Raw genomic sequence first — 6360 nt, forward strand, 5'->3', positions numbered from 1 at the left:
ATTCATTTCCTTTCTTTTTTTTCTTTCCTTCTTTCTTTCTCCCTTCCTATTTTCTTCCTTCCCCCTCTTTCCTCCTTCCTCCCTCCCTCTCTTTCATTTATTTATTTGTTTACTTACTTATTTTTTGAGACAAAATCTTGCTCTTGTCACCAGGCTGGAGTGCAATGGCACGATCTCAGCTCACTGCAACCTCTGCCTCCCAGGATCAAGCAATTCTCCTGCCTTAGCCTCCCGAGTAGCTGGGATTACAGGTGCCCACCACCACACCCAGCTAATTTTTGTATTTTTAGTACAGACGGGGTTTCACCATGTTGGCCAGGCTGGTCTCGAACTCCTGACCCTCATGATCCACCTGCCTCGGCCTCCCAAAGTGTTGGGATTACAGGCGTGAGTCACCACACCCAGCCCCCTCCCTCTCTTTCCTCTTCTATGAAGCACTTATTTAGCTATATTTAGGGCAAAGAGCTTTATTCAAAAGTGAGTAATTTGTGATTCCTGCCTTCAATTCCCTTATAATCTAGAAGAGAAGATCTAGATATAAATGAGTTTCAGTTATTTATATATTTCTTAAGTCCTTATCAATTCATCGTCTTGAAAGAATTAATGACTTGAGAAAATACACAGAAGGAACAGTCGTTGAGGGCTGACACTGCAGAATTTCCCACTACATTTTTCAGTGTGATTGATGGCATGCTCCCAGAACTTGATCATGTGTAAGAAATTCAGGTCAGGCCAGTAGAGAGAACAGCGTCTTTGTGGTTGTGTCATTGTTTGTAGTAATTCTCTCCTCTGTGAAGCTAGTCCCTTACTCTTTGAATCACCTGCCCTAAAATTGACAGCATCTGTTCCCACCAGTTGCTCCTTTTAAATCTCCCCTGCCAGCCTCCTCCAGATTGGTTGCCCAGTGCCCTGAATCCTGCTATCATTATCATCATCACCAGGCACCCCCTCATCTTTGAAACATCCTTCTGCCCTCCCTCTCTCTCTCTCTTTTTCTTTCTTTTTCTTTTTAAGAGGTGAGGCTCAAGCAATCATCTGGCTTCAGCCTCTCCAGAGTAGCTGGGACTACAGGCAGGCGCCATCATGCACAGCTAATTTTTTTAAAAAAATATTTTTAGAGAAAGGGATCTTGCTATGTTGCCCAGGCTGGTCTGGAACTCCTGGGCTCAATTGATCCTGCTTCCTTGGCCTCCTGAGTAGCTGGGATCACAAGCAGGAGCCACCGTGCCCGGCTCCTCTAGTTCTCTCTTGACGGAGGTGTCTTCCCGTCTGCTGTCCAATGTGTTTGGACCGTCTGCATCCTTAAAGCAAACAGACCTTCACTTGTACTTGCCAGATGGAAAAGTTGAATAGTAATGCGGACTATTCCCAGGTATTTCTGCACATCTTCCAAGGTTCCTAATGCTGTCTGAACACGGCAGTTTCCCTCCGGGTCCTCTGAAGTGGTACAATCTGAAGGACATCATGTATCTCCCTCAACAAGGACCGCTGAGCTCCAATATTCCATGAGCTCAAGAGCTGGCAAAGGGCAGTTGAGCCCAGCCCCATTGTTTCTGGGTTCTTTTCTGCTGAGCTATTTGTTCCAAGTTCCATTCTGCTACCTAGGCTGGAAATTCCACTCATGCTCAGCTCAAAGGAATGCAGCTCATGCTGGCCAAAGTGCTCACCAGGAAATGGGTGGCTAGAATTCTTCTTTTCATTCCTGGCTTCCTCTCTAACATCTGTAAGGCCAACTATGTCACTGCCTGAACTCTTCCTCCTTTCAACTGGGGAGCAACTACTTACAAGTCATCTCTTCTGGGACTCCCTTCTTATTCTCTACAGGCAGCTTGATTCCCTAAACTTCAGAGGCCCAGAGTCTTCATTTGGTATGATAGTTGATGCCTTCCTGGTAGTTGCATGATTGGTTTTTTATTTAACCACTCTCATTCACTTACTTATATAAAACATGTATTTAATGAGCATCTACTATATGCCAGGCCCTATGTTAGGAGTTAAATGAGAGATAAGCCCTACCTTCACAAAGCTTATTGTACGCCAAGCTGGTAACTAGAAGGAGATACACAGGTACACCTACAATAGCACATTGAAAACTCTTGAAGGTAGGAATGGCATTGAGCATATAGCCTATATCACCCAAGCATTTAACTGATGTTTATAAAATGAAAAATGTCTCCATTAATCTCCAGTTTTGCACATTAACAGAGGACTGCACAAACCATGGACTCTAAAAGTGTTTCCTTGTTGGCTTATGAGCATAGGCTAACTCTGCCCCATATAACAAATAATTCAACCTTCTCCCTCAACCTCAAGTTCCTCCTTAGCTCATTTTTGACATCAGGGCCCTAGTTGGAGGATACATGGACAGCAAGAGGAGGCCCCAGACACCAGTGACTATCCAGGAGAGCTTATTTCCAGAAAGAGGAAAGGGCTGCCATATACCCCCCTCTCCTAGACACAGACACATACACACACATATACCCACCACAATGGCTTGAGAAGGCAGTCAGACTCATTAACCCCACCCCCAATGGGTCTGGTTTGCTGACTGTTGAACCACATAAAATTGCTGCTATTTGACTGTTTTTGACCTGCCAAAAACAATCATTTCAAAAGGTTAAACCTAACATATTAGAAAATAAACCAAAAAGTTCTGTAAATGAATGAAGAGCTTGGGAAAACGAACCTATCCATCAAGGTGACCTCCTCGAGCATCTCAGTGAGGGAAGGGCTGCAATGTGATGACAATTGAATGATCAGCAACCAAATCGACTTTATTGTGTGGAGAATGTGTGAACTGAAGGATGAGGGAAGAGGCTGGAGAATAGAAAGAGGAAGGAAAAAGAAGTAGGATAAAGCCATGAGGCCAGAAGTTGGCACTTATTACCCACCACTGTCCAGGGAAGAGCAGTGTGAAATTTGTGTTCACATAGACATGCCCTGCTGTAAGGTGGAGATGATTCAGTAGACCATACCCTGATTTGACTGAAATAGCCCTCAAAAGATCAGCTTCCCTTAACTCTTGGGATACACTCACCAACCAGCCTGTTGCTGACTAACTTTACTCTCTGAGACTGCTGATATTTGGAAAAGGGTGCATTAGTTGGGAGAACATTCCAGTTACTGAAAGACTAACACTATTAATGAATACCTTGGTATGTATGTGGTTATATAGTTTGGCCTCTTATGAGTTGGACTGCTGGGAGTCAGGCCTTTTCAGGCAGATGAACCCTGACAGGACACTGATATGGCTATGAACCAGGTTCAGCTCTGTGGCAAATTCGCCAAGGAAAAGCTACCCTGGGTGGCCGCTTTGGGAGCCAGTCAAATGATTCTGGCACAAAGCAAGACATTCTGACTCAATCGTTTTGATCACAGAGTGCAAGGGATATAATTACGTTGGCAAGGCACGATTATCCTGTTCCTGACCCCAGCTCCATTCCTGATCTTACTTCATGATCCAACAACTACATGTGAGATTGTCTGGCATTTTCTGCATCTGACTCAGAGTCTCCATATTCCTGGTTACTAGGTCACTAGGTCAATGGTATTGTCATCCTCCTTAGGCTGACAAAAGCAGAGAGAGGGTCAGAGTGCAGGGAGTGCAGGGAGACCTTCCGCATGCTGGGTGGAAGGCAAATCCTATACTTTCTCTCGGGGACCCTGCTTTTTACTCTGTAGTCAAGCGCATGCTTTCTGGAGTCAAACCTAGGTTCGAGTACCAGCTCTGCCTCCTCCTAGCAAGTCACTTAACTTCTCTACATCACTGGTTTTTTCACCTGTGAAGTATGGATGATAAACACAACTGCCTCCTGGAGTTGTGAGGATGAAATGTGGACGTGAATTTAAGACCACTCAGCTCTAGTGCTTGGCAAATAGGCAACCCAATTAATGTTACAATTAATGTGAGGGATGATGATGGTGATGATGATGATGGCATGTATCTTGATTTATAATTACACGGTGGGGGTCTGTGGTGAATTTTTTTCTTTTTTCTTTTTTACGGAGTCTTACTCTATCACCAGGCTGCAGTGCAGTGATGTGATCTTGGCTCACTGCAACCTCCACTTCCTGGGTTTGAGCGATCCTCCTGCCTCAGCCTCCCAAGTAGCTGGGACTACAGGTGCACACCACCACGCCCAGCTAATTTTTTGTATTTTTAGTAGAAACAGGGTTTCACCATGTTTGTCAGGCCGGTCTCGATCTCCTGACCTTGTGATCTACCCGCCTCAGCCTCCCCAAAGTGCTAGGATTACAGGCGTGAGCCACCTCACCTGGCTGGATTATTATCTGTCCTTCCTAACTCTGCCACTCATTCATTACCGGATCCTCAATGCATTCTTTTTTTTTTTTTTTTTTGAGACAGTGTCTCACTTTGTCACCCAGGCTGGAGTGCACTGGCGCAATCTTGGCTCACTACAATCTTCGCCTCCCAGGTTCGAGTGATCCTTCTGCCTCAGCCTTCTGAGTAGCTGGGATTACAGGCTCGAACCACCACGCCCGGCTAATTTTTTAATGAGATGGGGTTTCACCATGTTGGCCAGGTTTTGAACTCCTGGCCTTAAGTGATACACCCGTCTCAGCCTCCCAAAGCGCTGGGATTGCAGGTGTGAGCCACCGCGCTCCGCCATACATTTGCAGCTTCTAGATATGAAATAGCTTGGTATTTGGGGCTTTTCTCTCAAATATTTGATTATATATAGTTTCTGTTCCTCATGCTAAACCATCCGTGACCTCAAAATGACTGAAGCAGGCTGGGTGTGGTGGCTCACGCCTGTAATCCCAGCCCTTTGGGAGGTCAAGGCAGGAGGATCATGAGGTCAGGAGTTCGATACCAGCCTGACCAACATGGTGAAACCCCGTCTCTACTAAAAATACAAAAAAAAAAAAAAAATTTGGCTAGGCCTGGTGGCGGGCACCTGTAATCCTAGCTACTCTGGAAGCTGAGGCAGAAGAATCGCTTGAACCCTGGAGGTGAAGGTTGCAGTGAGCCAAGATATGCCATTGCACTCCAGCCTGCGTGACAGAGCGAGACTCCGTCTCAAAAAAAAAAAAATGACTGAAGCAAAATGACCACTCCTGAGTGCCCTGTCTGCCTGGTGATACTGGCTCATTCCTGAGTACATTACTGCTACCTGCTTTCTCACTCAGTCTTTTCGGGAGCTGAGGAGTCACTCTCCCTCTCAGACCAAATAGAACTGGACTGAGGGCAGGGGCAAAGGTAGCCTCAGGCAATCACCGATTATTCTCCTATGGAATAATTTGATGACTGTGACCCAACCCACTTCATGGATTTAATCCTAGACCATGTGATTCTGGGATCTGCCACCCCAACCCCTTCCTGGCCTCAGGCAGGCCTCTCCATGCAATGGGAAGCCCAACCTGAGGACGGCCAAAGGATAGAAATTGAAAATTTTTGTGAAGCTCTCTGGGGCTTTTTCCCTTGTTGCTGGCAAATCTTGTCCTCATGGGCATCTGTGGGCCAAGAGGCCCTGGAGGACTAAAGTGCATGTCATGTATTTGTAAACAATTGTGAATTTTGGCCTGGTGAGGAGGCAAGAGCCTGTAGTCCCAGCTACTTGGGAGTCTGAGGAGGGAGGATTGCTGAGGCCAAGAGTTCGAGACTGTAGTACACTACAATCACATCTGTGAATAGCCACTGCATTCCAGCCCAAAATGCTGGAATTACAGGCGTGAGCCACCTCGTCCGGCCTGGATTTCTTTTGAAAGATAATTCAGTGCTGGGCATGATGGCTCACACCTGTAATGCCAGCACTTTGGGAGGCCGAGGTGGGTAGATCACCTGAGGTCAGGAGTTTGAGACCAGCCTGGCCAACAGGGTGAAACCCCAGCTCTACTAAAAATACAAAATTAGCCAGGTGTGCTAGCACATACCTGTAATCTCAGCTACTGGGGAGGCAGAGGCAGGAGAATCACTTGAATCTGGGAGACGGAGGTTGCAGTGAGCTGAGATCGTGTCACTGCACTTCAGCCTGGGCAACAGAGTGAGACTGTCTCAAAAAAAAAAAAGAAAGATAATATGATACATTTTGTGTTTTGTGGGGTTATTTTTACATACCTTACCTCCTCCTCTAAAGGCTTAAGTAATAGAAACATATATTTAGGGCCGAATGCGGTGGCTCACGCCTGTAATCCCAGGACTTTGGGAGGCCGAGGCCAGGGGGCTGGTTGGGGGGTGGGGGGTGGGGTGGATCGCAAGGTCGGGAGTTCGAGACCAGCCTGGCCAATATGGCCAAAACTCTGTCTCTACTAAAAATACAAAAAAAAATTAGCCGGGCGTGGCGGCAGGCGCCTGTAATCCCAGCTACTCAGAAGGCTGAGGCAGAAGAATTGCTTGAA

This window comes from Theropithecus gelada, chromosome 2, assembly GCF_003255815.1.
Source record: "Theropithecus gelada isolate Dixy chromosome 2, Tgel_1.0, whole genome shotgun sequence".
NCBI classification, from domain to species: domain Eukaryota; kingdom Metazoa; phylum Chordata; class Mammalia; order Primates; family Cercopithecidae; genus Theropithecus; species Theropithecus gelada.